Raw genomic sequence first — 12,642 nt, forward strand, 5'->3', positions numbered from 1 at the left:
CGTGAGGTTGAAATGGCCCCGGGGGGTGGAGTCAGTGGAGGCAGCGGTGGCCTCCATTCTCTGATCTCGCCTTGGTTTCCCCCTCTGTTCCTGCTTAATTTCCACGAGAGTTTTCTCTCCCCTTCCTCCAGGCCCAGCCTTACCTTCTCCAAGCAGAAAAACTAGCCATAGCCAGGGTTTGTCTCTTTTCTGCTAGAAACTGGCCTAGTCACAGAAAAATCGAGTTGCCCCTGGGATACAGCAGGCCGTGTCCCCCAAGTCCAGAATGAGGACGTCATTGCTGAGGTGCGAAGGTGTTTACCTGAAGGGTCACGCAAAAGCATAAAGGCTAACTTACATCAGGTCATTCACTTTACAGTATACATTGAAAAGGGTAGAAAAATATAAAATCAAGACTGTCTTTTTTATTTTTTTTATTAAAATTTTTTAATGTTTATTTTTCGAGAGAGACAGAGAGACAGAGAGAGAGTGTGAGTGGGGGAGGGGCAGAGAGAGAGGGTGAACATAGAATCCAAAACAGGCTCCAGGCTCCGAGCCATCAGCACAGAGCCCAATGCGGAGCTTGAATCCATGAACCGCGAGATCATGACCTGAGCCGAAGTCAGACACTCAGCTGACTGAGCCACCCAGGTGCCCCTAAAATCAAGACTATCTTAATAATGAGGTTGCAGGGTCCCTGTCCTGCACAGAGTGGGCTGCCCCCCGTCTCTCTCTCTCTCTATCTCTTCAGGGAGAACTGCCACTCCTTATCTGAGTAGAATCGACAAACATGGCCACAGAACTTTCCAGAATCACTATCTTCTCATTTTGCCTCATGGGATCTGTTTCTAAATTCTCTGAGTCTTTCATGTCCTCTGCCCCAAATTCTATTTTTTCTCTCTCTGTTCTGTCTAGAACTCCCGTACTCACAGACAAAGAAGTCTGAACAATCACATTTGTGCCATCTTGGGCAGCAGGAGGAGTGGGCAGAGGCATATGGCCAGGCGTGAATTCCACACCAGCCGTGGGCCCTGGAGCAGTGACTTCACCCACGTGTGCCTCGTTCTCGCCTGTCACCCTGCCTGCCCACCGGCTGTTGTGACAGTGAGTTCTCATAACCCAGGGTTAGTAAATGTTACTCTTCTCTAACCGCCCATGTCTGCGGCCCAGTTGTTCATAGTAGATATAGTAGATCTGCTCAGTACACATTTGCTGTTTGAATAGACACGTCTCTCACACTATCCTTTCCTTGTGCCCAACTGCAAATTAAAATGCTTCAAAAATAGTGCTTAAAGCATGGTGCTTGCTGGGTTGTTTCAGTCTGGGTCCAATCAGGAGACAGAAACCACACAATAATTTGAGCAAGGGAAGTTAGTGATAGAAGAGTAAAGATGGAATGAAGATGGAACAAGAACTCTCAAGGGTGTCCTAGGGTTGGGGGAGGCCCCCTAAGAAGGGCTTGGAAGGGAGTTCACCTTTCATTGAACAGGTGTGGTTGGGGATCACCGGATGGTACGGAAATTCGCTGGTAGCTCCGGTCAGAGCTGGTCCATGTCCCCAGGTCATCCTCTAGGATATAGGTGAGCAGGGACTTCTAGGTGGGTGCAGAGGGGCCACTGCTGCCCATGTGAGTCCTGGAGCACACTTCCCGGGGGCCTGTGCACCGGGCTGGAACCCGGCTTCACTCGCTGAATGAGGAAGGGAGGCTGACCTCCTTCTCAGTGTCCCTCTCACGCCCTCTACTGGCAAAGCTTAACATTACCCTCACTACAAAGGGGAAATGCTGGGGTCTGGCCTGTTACCACAGAGCAGGTACTGCAGGGTGTACCGAAGTACTGACCGACAGGAAATCAGTAACGGGCATACGGGGTAAAGATTGTGGTATTTATCCACAAGGTAAAATTATATGGAGTAATGTAACATTATGTGGTTTTTAATACTGTTTCTTTATTTTTGAGATTGAGAGAGAGTGCGAGCAGGGGAGGGGCAGAGAGGGAGACACAGAATCCGAGGCAGGTTCCAGGCCCTGAGCCGTCAGCGCAGAGCGCAATGCGGGGCTTGAACCCACGGACGGTGAGATCATGACCTGAGCCGAAGTCGGACGCTCAGTCGACTGAGCCACCCGAGTGCCCCTAATATTATGTTTTAAAACACTGTTTTACTTCCTTTTTTAAGAAAGTTTTCACAATACCTTAAGTGAAAAAACCCAGTTACAAAAGCAAATGGCACCCTGTTTTTATTAAAACGGTACCCTAATTTTATTAAAAAAGAGAGAGAGAGAGAAAGAGCAAAGGTGTTCGTTTAGCAGAAAAAGATTCCTGAACTTCTTCTCCTTCCTCCTCCTGCCTGTCAACCCCCCTCCTACCCTTTCCCATTGTTTGGTTAGAATAAGAGAGTGAGAAATCGGTGGGGCCGGGATAGTCACCTCACATACGAGAGAACCGAGGGCTTTAGCTCCTTCCCTGTCAGCCGCCTCATCCCTCACCCAGGAGGGGTTGGGAAGAAGGTGTAGCGAAGTTATTGCTGAGCTATGTCGGATCACAGCCGACAAATACTCGTCTGCCACTTTCCTCATCCTTTTTGCTCTCAGGATTCCCCCAGCGGTGCTGGACTGGCCTCCCCTCAGACCCAAAAGGATTGGAAAGGATTTGTACACTGGCTTCAGGAAGGGCGTGAGAAAATATGATTCTCCTTATTATGTAGATCAGCATGTATCGGTGTTCTTGAGAAAAAAAGTGGCCTGTGGTCGACAGTGCTGGTTAGACCATGTTTAGCAACCATGTTCCTGGTTCTGGGTTTTGAGGGTTTTTTTTTTTTTTTTTTTTTTTTTGCCTCCCTGCTTCTCCTGCTGCACTCTGTAGCACGTCCCAGCTTTTATTTTAAATTAAAAAAAAAATTTTTTTTTTTTACATGTATTTTTTTTTGACAGAGTACAGATGGGGGAGGAGCAGAGAGAGAATGAGACACAGAATCCGAAGCAGGCTCCGGGCTCCGAGCTGTGAGCACAGAGCCTGATGTGGGCTCAAACCCACAAACCATGAGATCATGACCTGAGCCAAAGTCAGACACCCAAATGACTGAGCCACCCAGGCACCACCCCCCTAGCTTTTATTTTAGTGCATGCATTTGTTTTGTGGAACACAGTTTGGAAATGCTGCAGGTAGAAAAATATGAAAAATGTCTACAAACATTTTTGAAACTTTAGATATTAAAATGTATTTGGTCTCATAAGCCTCTTTTTTTATATTGGTGATTGACTTTTGTTACAAAGTGTTTGTTCATAAAAATACCACTGCATGCATATACATATACACACAGACACATCTGCATGCATATGCACAGATGGACACACATGCTTGTATACAGGCATGTGCACACATACATGTATACACATACGCACACATACAAACACGTACATATACACATATATACGCAATACATCATATACACGTACATAGGTGTATGTATACACACATGCGCACATGCATATACACCCATACGCGTGCTCAGACACATACACACATGTGCACACACTTACACAGGTGTATACCCACCCTACATACACACGCGTATATGCGTATATGGGCATCGACAAATACTGGAGGACTCTGTGCTAAAGTGGGAGCATTGCTCACCTTTTGGGGTGAAATCCCAGAGGACTGAATCCATCTGTGCGGTTTTCTCCACCATTTCTATGGTTATTTATTCCTTTTGTATTAAGGCAAAAATAACCGTGAGATGCCTTCTTTTGTTTTTTTACCGTGGCATTTAAGACCGTCTGCTGAGCGCCACTCTGAGGGACAGCTCGCACGTGCCCCCGTCAAGGTGACTGCACAGAGGGTGTCTCCCACGTCAGATTTCTGGATGAGGGAGCGTCAACGCAAATGTCAGCGGGGGAGCTCCTCTGACCCGCTAATGGGCTGTGTCCCGATTCGGCCTTCCTTTCGAGGGTCACTCTGGTGTTTTCTCAGCTGGTGAAGCCCTGACCCGCTCTGACAATTATTACTTCATGTCGAAAGGGCGCCGTGCTGAGCTGTCTAAATCTGACAGGAAAAGATAGAGCGGCCCCCATCAAACTCTGGGCCACGAAGCTCCAGCGGAGGGTTAAAGGTTCTGGAATGTTCTGTGGAAAGACGTAACAGCCTTTCCTGCGCTGCCTCCTGCTAGCCTCCTAAATAAGATCTCACCAGCCCGCGGCCTCCCTCTGCGTTGGAGCTGATGCCCTCAGACGGTGGCACCATCTCGGGGCCTGGGTCTGTGCGCAGAAAACGGGCCGAGAAAACGGGCCCCGGGGGCTGCCAGCTGACCACCTTCAGGGAGAATAACCCGAATCTCCTGGAATTTGTTTCGAGGGGAAGTGGTGAGGGCGCTCTCTAGTATGATGAGAAATGACCTATTTAAAATGCCAGCTGGGCGCCTGGGTGGCTCAGTCGGTTAAGCCTCCAACTTTGGCTCAGGTCATGATCTTGCCGTTTCCGAGTTCGAGCCCCGCGTCAGGCTCTGTGCTGACAGCTTAGAGCCTGGAGCCTGTTTCAGATTCTTTGTCTCCCTCTCTTTCTCCTTTTTCCTTGCTTGTGCTCTCTCTGTCTCTCTCAAAAATGAATAAACATTTTTTTTCATTTAAAAAAAATTTAAGTGGATTATTTCACTTAAACCATTCTTTCAACACTTATTTGCACACGCCCGAAATGCCAGCAAGGTTCTAGGTGCTGTGAGATAGCGGTGGACAAAAGAGACAAAGTCCCATGGAGAATCAAAGGGCGATTTATACACGCAATGCAATATTATTCAGCCTTAAAGAAGAAGGAAACCCTGTCACGTGCTGCCACGTGGATGGATGCTGGGGACAGACGCTAAGTGAAATAATCCAGGCACAAACAGACGAACACTGTATGATCCCACTCACATGAGGTACTGATAGTCACGTTCACAGAGACAGTGGCTTCCAGGGGCTTGGGGATGGGAGAACACGGAGTTTGTGTTTAATGGGGGCAGAGTTTCAGTTTGGGAAGATGAGAAACTTCTGGAGATAGATGGTGGTGATGGTGGCACAGCAATGGGAATGTAGTTAATGGTGCTGGACTTCAAAACGGTTAAAATAGTAAATTTTATGTTATGTGTATTTTAACACAATTTTTCTTTTTCTTTTTTTTTTTCTTTTTTTTTTTTTCCTCTTTTTAAAAAGAGAGACCAAGTACCTGCTCTCGAGGGGTCCATGTTCTAGAGGAGACGTCTCTGGTCCAGCGGCTGCACCGGACTTGGGGTTCAGAGTGATGATCTCATGCTCTCCTTGCTGAGGCTCCCGCACGGATGAGTGAAGTACGCGCCCATGTTCACTTTGGGCGCCGGCCGGGGGTACATGCTGACACCCTGAGGGGTCCTTGAACTATCACACAGGTGCGTTTCCCCCTTAGGCATCTCTCCTTGCCCCCCGCCCTGCTGTCTCCGCATTCCAGCCTGCTCCTGGGAGTCTGAGTCCCACCCTGTCCTCAGGCTCCTCATCAAGAAGCCCAAGACTAGTGCCTCGGAGGTGTCACCTGGGAGTGGGGCTCTTCGGAGGGGCAGTAGCACCTGGAGTCCTGGTGACACAAGAGCTCCAGCCCCCTGGTCACAGAGCAGCCCCTCTACCTCACCCCTTCCAGCCTCTCACCCTCTCTCTCTCTCTCACCCCCCCACCTTGACCCTGCCTTCTTTAACCTTCTGTGTCCCAGCCCAGAGGCAGGTCTGGGAGAAACCACATGACAGAAGGCCGGGGACAGTGATCCCACAGGGGTGGACAGGACAGGCCGAGGTGGAGGCCCAGCAGACCCTGGACCCAGCACTCTCAACCCATCGCCCTTAGGATCACCTGGGGCTTTAAAAACAGTGGTGCCCAGGACCTTCTTTCTGGGTTGTTTAAAAAAAAAAAAAAAAAAAAAAAAGCTCCTCTGTAATTCTGTTGGGCAGGTAGGGCTGAGGACCGTTGATTTACATACAACCTTGACCTCACATTTTAATCACTTGGGGAGCCTTTATTAATTTCTCTTTTTTTTAATGTTTATTTATTTTTGAGAGACAGAGAGAGACAGCGTGTGAGCAGGGGAGGGGCAGAGAGAGAGAGAAAGACACAGAATCTGAAGAGGCTCCAGGCTCTGAGCTGTCAGCACAGAGCCCGACGTGGGGCTCGAACTCACAAGCTGTGAGATCATGACCTGAGCTGAAGTCGGACGCTAACCGACTGAGCCACCCAGGCGCCCCACTTGGGGAGCCTTTAAAAAGTACAGCTGGTCTGGGTCCCATCCCGAGGTTTGAGTGCCCTTGGGCTGCGGGGTTTCTAATAGCTGCCCAGAACATTCCGTGTGCCGCTTCTGCTGTAAACCAGACGTGGGGTCCCTGAAGCAGGTGCCACCGGTCTGTTGGGGCTGCAGGATCCGTCAGGCTCAGTGTCTGTGATCCAGGACACCTTCAGGGGCCCCAGATAAGGTTTAATTTTCACTTCTTTTAAAATCGGAAGAAACAGATGAACTTTTAGGTAGAAGAAAATGCTTTCATATATGCTATTCATGTATTCATCTTTGTGCCAACAGAGTCATAAAATATACTTTTTAATATTAATTTAATATAAATTTTAATATTAATCTTTGATTTAATATTAATGACCACGAAGGTCATCGCGAGGCGCCGCCATCTGCTGTGCTCAATGCAGATCCTCGGGGCCCCCTGTCCGGGGCTTTGCACCCAATGGGCACTGAGTGAAAAGGAAAGGGATGTCTATGAGGAAAATAAAATGCTAACGGGGGGTTTCATGGAACTCATCCCTCTGACGGAGCCTGAAAAACGAGGGGGAGATTAGGCTGAAAAAAATAAGAACCAGGAAGAAATAAGGTTGAAGAGAGCTGCCTAAGAATACAAAGGGCGCCTGGTTCTTTCTGGGGTTCTGTGCACCTGCCCCGGGGTGGGCGGCGGGGGGCAGGCAGTGAGCTCCGTAACTGTGAGCTCCATTCCCCTGGATAAGTGCAGAAAAGCAATGCGGGGGTGGGGGTGCGGGTGCGGGGAGCTTTGGCACATTTAAAGACGGCTGAAATAAGAAAGCAAGCTGACAATAAAGAGTTTGCGGGCACCCCAGCAGGAGGGCCCTACGCTGCCGGTTCTGAGCTTGGATTTCCCAGGCTGACAGCAGGGAGGAGGGCTCTGAGTCCAGAGCCTCTGGGAGGCCTGGCCCAGGGGCGCCCCCGACTCTTCTCAGTGGCCCCCATCGAACAGCCTGTGTAGGGTGAGCCGTGGGGGGAGAGAGCCTGCGCACATGACCTGCTCCAGAAAGCTGCACCAAAAGCACGTTCTATTTATATGTTAGAAATAGCAGTCACAGGAGGTTCGAAAGGCGCATGCGCCAGCCGCGGCCTCAATCAGGCCGTCCCCAGGAGGGTGGGCGAGGGCAAACCTCCCTGCTCCGAGGGGCACACAGGGCTGGGTGCAGGGCCTCTCGGGGGGCGCTGGCAGCTGGGGCAGGGCCGCATCGTCACGCCCCCAGATGCTGCTGCTGTGACGAGCCCGTGGAGGGAAGGGGGGCTGCATTTTCAAGCCGATGTTTGATGTTCAGATGCAACCTGGTGCTTTGTGCGCTGCTATTAAATGTGATTATGTGATGGCACGTGGTGATTAGCGGAGCCGTGTCCCTCGCTGGGAACCTCCTCCCCCTGCTCTCCACCCCCACAAAGCCCTGGAAGTGGGGTTGAGATCAGAGCGGGGGCGCACATCAGCCGGCTCCAAAGAGCCTTTACCCCCGCGTGGCTTCCGTTAATCAGTGAACACCTGCCAGCCAAACTCTGCTGCCCCCCCAGATGTCCTCACATGCTCCCCCAGAGTAGTGTCGGGAGGGTGACACCGTGCCTTTAACACCCCATGAAACAACCTGAGACCCCATTTACACTCAGTTGGTGGAAAGAGCACACCCATCCACACTCATTCCAAAGGCCACTTTCTTCCAGAATAATTCGGGGTTGTCTCATTTCTGCTCCAGCCATGCTGCAGCCTGCTTCTCCGATGCCGCTGGGCACAGAGCTACCAGCCCCAGGGATTCTGCCCACTTCCTTCGTCCCCTGGGGGCACATCAGCCCAGGATGTCTTCCTGATGGCTCCCGGACCACAAGAGGTGGGTTGGGTTCAGAGCGGACAGGTGGCCACTTGAAATGTAGCCATTCCTGTGCTGACGGGCCCCTGCCATCCTTCCAGAAGCCGTCTTCCCGTCAGGATGCTGCCCAACCCCTCTTCATAGTTGTCCCTCCTATCACCCGGGGAAATTCCACTTTAATTGTTTGCAGGGCTCTTGATTTTTAAAGCTGAGCCTTGAACACTGCTTTGGCTAGATCTCTTTTATCTGAGTGATGCCTTCTGAGGGAAGAAGCAGGAGTTTTAGACCCTAAAGACCCAAGAAAGCCCAGGTGGGGTTTTTCCACTTCCCTTGCAGCTCCGTTTTGTCTCCTGCCCCTACACAGCAGTGATCGCCATCTGCCTGTGGGCACCAGCCTGAGACAGACGCTAGGGTCCAGGGAGGGAGGTGGACATCACATGTCATGTAGCCCCCTGCGATTTTGTGGCACATTGGGGCAGTTGGGGTAATCCTGCCTGGGGAGCAGAGGCCATCTCGCCAAGCGTCCTGACTCATCACTGCTCTGTAGGATGGCTCTTTCACGGAAAAGTTCTGCACCGAGATCATCTTTGGTTTGGGACCCGGCTGTCAGGTCTGGACAGGGCAACTTTCCCTAGTCATTTATGGCTCTCCTCCATGTTCCTCCGGATGGGGGTCACATCTGGTTCAGAAAACCAGGTCCCCGAGGAGATCATCACTGGGTCTCTGTGACCAGGGTCCAGTTGTCCTCCCACGTCCTGGCTGAAGTCTGAGGGGGGGGCAGAGCCTCCGGGACTCTGAGTGCTTCTGAGTCAGAGAGGACAGGCCAGGACACTGGCTTCCTGAAGGGTGTTGGTCACATGTGCACACAGGCATGTGTGTGCACATACTCAGACACACATATATGCATGTGTACACGCAAACACGTGCGCACCCGTGTACGCATACGCAACTTAGCGTCTTTGCTATGGTCACAGTCACACACATAGATAATGTACCCAGGGATCTGTGTGCAGACCAGTTTAGCTGCAGAAAGAACCGTTCGTGAAGTGTATTCTGTCCAAGTCTGTAGGTGGTGGGTGAAAATGGCTATAATAGATGTAGCCCCCCAGTGAGACTTGTGTGGGCAGGCAGCCCTTCAAGGGTTGGGAAGAATGTGAGGCTTGGAGGGGTTGGGGAAGTACGGGGATCTGAGCTGGGTCTTCACAGACAGGTAGGATTTGAATAAATGAAAGGGCATGGGGGCATTTAAGATACAGGAGGCCGTGTAAATAAAGGTTGAGGGCATTAGTGGCTCTGGTGAGTGGTGACAGCAGGCTGGTGGGACCAGAATGGCAGGTAGTTCGGGAGAACAGTCGCAGCAACAAGGTCTGGCAGATAAGGCGGGTCAGACTGAAGGGGGCTTGAAAGTCTCCACAATGGGGTGGACATTAGATGCCATTGATGTTTCTTGAAAAGGACAAGAAGAAAAGGAACGGACATTGACATGCTTTCTAGTCACCAGATTCTGTGCCAGGTACTTTACGTTTATTTACCCTTCACCAGAGTCCTGTAAGGCAAGAAAATATTATTCCTAGTTTTACCAATGAGGCAACCGAGGCTCAGCTAGATGGTATTACCAGCTCAGGGTGGTGCAGCCGGTAACTGATGTGGCCAGTTCCAAACTCACTTTCCCCCAGTTCCCAAAGCTCCTGTCTGTTCCCTGTAGCACATTGCCTCCCAAGAACAGCAGCAGAGCTAAAATTAATTTAAGGAAAGATTCATCTAGCTGCAGTGAAGACACAGACAGATTGGAGGCTGGGGTCAGGGGACCTTCTATTGAAATAAGCAGGAGTGAGATGAATGTACAAGATGAGCCTGGAACATGTCACATCAGAAAGCAAGGATACCATCAAAGTGGACACAGGAGCCAAAGTGGTTCCTACCGGCCGAAGACGAGACAATGCAAACATCAATTAGGGTAATAGCTGCAGGGGATTGATCGCAATGGATTAAAATACATCAGATATGTTGAACTCCAGGCCTTTGTCACAATGCTAAAAGTAAGACACTCACTGGCCACTTTTGGAGGAGTTCATTCTTTGGGAAACGTGTCTAAGAAAGGAAAATATCCAGCATTCTCAAGCATTCCTTCTGCTTTTCCCATATGAAGTTTCTCTTTTCAGAAGCCTTCTAGCTAATAACTGAAGAAGGAGCTGTAGAATTAGAACATCACCGTGTGCCAGCCTCTCACGGATGAATGGATCTGGCCCCAGTGCCCAATAATATCCCAAGAAGAGCTAACCAGGTAGATAACCATATACCTCCTCGTGGAAAGAACACCGCCACTTTTGGTGTTTCTGGCCAAAAACAATCATGCTTGAATTGGATTAAGCCTCTAGATCTAAATATGAACTCGCAGGAATTTCAAAGGACAGAGAAACATATTAAGGGACATCTTGGGGATGCGATCAACAAAATCCAGACTGCGGGATCACTGACTGGATATCTGATACTCATCGGGAATTGATATCGTTTTTGAAAGGAATGGGTTTTGTAGATTTGTGCTCAAAAAACAAACTGTGGTCTTACTGAGAAACCTTCTGGAGTATTTACGGATGAGATGATACGATGTCTGAGGGGGGAGTTTGGAAGGTGGGGGTAGTTGTAGATACAACAAGGCTGGCTATGAGTTGAAAAGTGTTGAATTCAGGTGGTAGAAAGGCATCGTCTTCTCTACTTTGGCATCTATTGAAAATGTGCCTCGGATGGGATGCTGCTATTGCTGAGGTGGCAAAGGGAAAGCAGTGCGTAGCGGGGAGGTTTAGAAGAGACAGGAGAATGAACCAGAGCTGGATCTGGGGCACCGGGGGAGGACGAGGCATGGATGCGTCTAAGCCCCTGACCCCCATCAGTGTGCTGGCAGCATATGGTCCATCACCACCCAGCTCCTGACTGCAGACAAGCTCTTCTGCCTTGGAAGTGCTGAGAAGTGTTGCCCGCCCAACCCGGAGGACCGTCTGCCAATTGTTAATGATCTGCCAGAATCCCAGCTCCAAGGCCACCTCAGCTGTGCCGTCTTCTGGAGGCAATCATGCCCCCTCCCGGGCTCCCCTGGTCCTCATTCAGACTGGCCCGGGTCACAGTCTCACCTGCATTTCGGTAGGTTGTGTTCAGTCCCTTGTCATCCCCGGTGCATGTCCCCCTGGGGCAGGCAGAACTCACCAGGGAATCCAGAGCGGCTCCACATGGGAGGCATGTGGGACCTGCCTATTGGCTGTGAAACGAACAGCCCCCTCGTTCCCCACTGGCAGGCGAGGATAGTTAAGCAGAGGGCGGAGGACTGGACAAGAAGAGACAGTCTTGACATTGGCCAGGAGAGGCTCTGCCAGAATCTAGACCCTCAGCTGTTTCCATGGCCCCGTGGGCAGATGCTTCTGTATCCCTTCCTCAAAGTCAAGCGCACTGAGGACCTAGGAGGAGAATGATCCTGAAGGTGCTCCCCATCAGGTCATGCTCTGGGTCCAGGCACCTCATGTGCCCCACGCTCTGCTCTGGGAGTTCAGAAGGTGCCATTATAGGCAGCCTTGCCCTGGGAACCCGGGGAGAAGGTCCAGCGATAGAGCTGGAGGGGAGCATGAGGGAGAAGGCCTGGGTGCCACATCCCAGGCTCTGCGGAGATGTCTGGGATGGGCTGCTGGCGGTGCCCCCTTCTGCTAGTGCTGAGTCCCCGTGGCCTCCGTGGGAACGCCACGTCTTGGACCCGTTCCAGGCTCAGTAATTACATTCTGCCTGTTAAACTCCCTCTGCGGTCTCAATTGGATACTGTTGTCATTGAGTTTGCTTTCTCAAATCAGCTTTTCAGGGTGACGTCTGCAAGGCTGTGCCACTGGGAGCTGTCTCACAAGGTGGAGACGCGGAGCAGAACCCCGGGCCTTGCTTCAGGAACTCCGGTCCCTGTCCCTCCCTGCTGGGGACTGGGACCCCTAGGGGACAGATGTTGGTGGACGGGGTGAGGAGGTGCTGGGCACCTTTCTGTCCACTTGTCCTGTTGAGCTCACAAAGGGGCAGAGCAAGGGGGCTGTGGTTCTGAGCGACAGACGCACAGTGTGGGTCCCGCTGGGCAGCCCCCCACCCGGATCCAGCCTGGCTCAGCCCAGCCCGGCCGTGTGATACGGGGCAGGGTGCGTTGTCTGAACAGGAGATACCTCTGTGATGTCTCCTGATTTCAACATGAGGCACTTGGGAGTCACAGAACTGTTTCAGTCGGTGAAATCGGGTCGCCTCCCTCCAGGCCAGCCATTTGCCCCCTCCCCCAGGCTCTTTTGGCTTTATGGCAGCTGAATGAGGGTAGAATGAGCAGATCAGGGGCCTCCCGCAGGCACGGCACCCCCGACCCCTGGGTCAGAGGGACCTAGAGAATATCCAGCCCGATAAATGTCAGACATTGCAGAGCCACAGAACCTTCCTGAAACTCGTGTGTAGCAGAGAGCAAAGTGGGGCTGCTTGATTCCTTCCCCTCCCCCACGCTCTCCTTCCCCAACCTTCAGGGCACTGAGTCTCACGCCCAGTGCGGC

The 12,642-nt window shown here is 51.3% G+C and overlaps 1 long non-coding RNA gene across 1 annotated transcript; it reads left to right on the forward strand.

The window, feature by feature from the left end:
- The first annotated feature begins 2,863 nt into the window (after window positions 1-2,863).
- LOC147579522 (uncharacterized) lies at window positions 2,864-11,604 on the forward strand. The gene is made up of 3 exons (XR_015254040.1): window positions 2,864-4,890; window positions 5,165-5,376; window positions 7,979-11,604. It is a non-coding gene; the product is annotated as an uncharacterized LOC147579522 (long non-coding RNA).
- The last annotated feature ends 1,038 nt before the right edge of the window (window positions 11,605-12,642 follow it).

Source organism: Puma concolor, chromosome B4, assembly GCF_028749965.1.
Source record: "Puma concolor isolate L17-30 chromosome B4, mPumCon1.1.hap2, whole genome shotgun sequence".
In the NCBI taxonomy this organism is placed as follows: domain Eukaryota; kingdom Metazoa; phylum Chordata; class Mammalia; order Carnivora; family Felidae; genus Puma; species Puma concolor.